The following is a 2,773-nucleotide window of genomic DNA, read 5'->3' on the forward strand; positions in this document are numbered from 1 at the left end:
GAGATGTTATGGAGGCCCAGGATGCTTCAATAGCGGCCTTAAGCTCATCCAGAGTGTTGGGTCTTGCGTCTCTCAACTTTCTCTTCACAATATCCCACAGATTCTCTATGGGGTTCAGGTCAGGAGAGTTGGCAGGCCAATTGAGCACAGTAATACCATGGTCAGTAAACCATTTACCAGTGGTTTTGGCACTGTGAGCAGGTGCCAGGTCGTGCTGAAAAATGAAATCTTCATCTCCATAAAGCATTTCAGCCGATGGAAGCATGAAGTGCTCCAAAATCTCCTGATAGCTAGCTGCATTGACCCTGCCCTTGATGAAACACAGTGGACCAACACCAGCAGCTGACATGGCACCCCACACCATCACTGACTGTGGGTACTTGACACTGGACTTCAGGCATTTTGGCATTTCCTTCTCCCCAGTCTTCCTCCAGACTCTGGCACCTTGATTTCCGAATGACATGCAAAATTTGCTTTCCTCAGAAAAAAGTACTTGGGACCACTTAGCAACAGTCCAGTGCTGCTTCTCTGTAGCCCAGGTCAGGCGCCTCTGCCGCTGTTTATGGTTCAAAAGTGGCTTTACCTGGGGAATGCGGCACCTGTAGCCCATTTCCTGCACACGCCTGTGCACGGTGGCTCTGGATGTTTCCACACCAGACTCAGTCCACTGCTTCCTCAGGTTCCCCAAGGTCTGGAATCGGTCCTTCTCCACAATCTTCCTCAGGGTCCGGTCTCCTCTTCTCGTTGTACAGCGTTTTCTGCCACATTGTTTCCTTCCAACAGGCTTACCATTGAGGTGCCTTGATACAGCACTCTGGGAACAGCCTATTTGTTGAGAAATTTCTTTCTGGGTCTTACCCTCTTGCTTGAGGGTGTCAATGATGGCCTTCTTGACATCTGTCAGGTCGCTAGTCTTACCCATGATGGGGGTTTTGAGTAATGAACCAGGCAGGGAGTTTATAAAAGCCTCAGGTATCTTTTGCATGTGTTTAGAGTTAATTAGTTGATTCAGAAGATTAGGGTAATAGGTCGTTTAGAGAACCTTTTCTTGATATGCTAATTTATTGAGACAGGTTTTTTGGGTTATCAGGAGTTGTATGCCAAAATCATCAGTATTAAAACAATAAAAGACCTGACAAATTTCAGTTGGTGGATAATGAATATATAATATATGAAAGTTTAATTGTAATCATTACATTATGGTAAATAATTAAATTTAACACTATATGCTAATGTTTTGAGAAGGACCTGTGTATATATATATATATATATATATATATATACCTATTTTATGTGTACACATTTATTCTACCTATTCTATTGTAAGCTGTCAGTGTGATTTTACTGTACACCGCACTGAATTGCCGGCTTTTCTCTCTAACACCGCTGCGTATTTCTCGCAAGTCACACTGCTGGTCCATGTGTAATCCGTATTTTTGGGGCTTCCATAGACTTTCATTTGCTTTTTTTTGCGCAATACGGTGACAAACGCAGCATGCTGCGATTTTCTATGGCTGTAGAAAGCCGTATAATACTTATCAGTAAAATACGGCAGATAGGAGCAGGGGCATAGAGAATAATTGGGACGTTTGTTAGGCGTGTTTTACGGACGTATTTTATGCGCTCATACGTCCGTAAAACTCGCTAGTGTGACGCCGGCCTATAAGATAAATACCTTCAAAACACTTCTAGGAACAACCTACTTATCCACTCTTCACCAGGTAGTACATGACTTAACAACGACAATCCAGATTGCCTGAGGTCAGTATAAATACGAGAGGGGAGTGGTCAACACTGAACAGCTGAGATCCAAGCTGGAAAGCTACAGAGATTCTAAACTAAACAGATTAACCCCTGCATTGCTAATAGAAACCTGCACTGTGTAATATGAAGGAGAAGTGCGACTGATCAGTGCAGGAGTGTGTGAAATCAGACGCTGTGGTCTTCTGGCCCCTCTTTGCCATGGTAAAACCATGACTGTGTGTGTTTGTGTTGAGCCGAGTTCTGGTTTTCGTAAACCAGATTAAGAAAGGGGTACAACGGTCCTGGAGGTACTGCAATACCAAGTCAATGCGTCGAGTGGACAGAGCAAGCTCTTTTTCCATATCCCTGTTCTAAAAATCCATTAAATATATGTAGAATAATTGATAAACAGAAATTAAAAATTATTATGAAAAAAAGAGAAATAGAAAAAAGCAGCACTTTTATCCAAAAATGGGTGCAAACCCCCCAAAGTAATGACCATAATCTCTTGTATACATATACGAAGTGAGGCAGCACTCCAAACTCAGATGGTGAGAAACCTGATTTGAATCAGCCCATGCAACATTTTGGCTCACAATAGTTTGAGAAAGGTTCTTATATTTTGAGCCAAAACATTGCACCAGCTGATTTTAAAATTTGTTTTCTCTCCATCTGACTTGAGTACTGCCCTAATTTTTATACATATATATATAGTCGGTATTTTGTTTTAAATAAGTGACGTTGCATTCACTTTTATCTGAGGTAAAAAACATGTTCTGCTCTTTTCTTTCAATTCTACCATACCACTCCTACCATTTCTTGGAGTTGGGAGATGATTCTTGGGATTTTTTTAAAACATTTTTAGAACTAAATGGCTATTTTTTTTTAAATTATTACAATATCTATATTGATTTTACTTCTGAAAAGCAATGTGCTATCAATTAAATAGTATAAGACTAATATGTAAATATTCCCATATGCTGGACACTTGACATTGCATTTACGGTATACCTGTTACGCGGCTGAGAGC

At 40.9% G+C, this 2,773-nt stretch overlaps 1 pseudogene; it reads right to left on the reverse strand.

Annotated features, from left to right (window-relative positions):
* Positions 1 to 2,029: 2,029 nt before the first annotated feature.
* LOC138668295 (U2 spliceosomal RNA) lies at positions 2,030 to 2,169 on the reverse strand (annotated as a pseudogene).
* Between the last annotated feature and the right edge of the window lie 604 nt (positions 2,170 to 2,773).

Source organism: Ranitomeya imitator, chromosome 2, assembly GCF_032444005.1.
Source record: "Ranitomeya imitator isolate aRanImi1 chromosome 2, aRanImi1.pri, whole genome shotgun sequence".
NCBI lineage: Eukaryota > Metazoa > Chordata > Amphibia > Anura > Dendrobatidae > Ranitomeya > Ranitomeya imitator.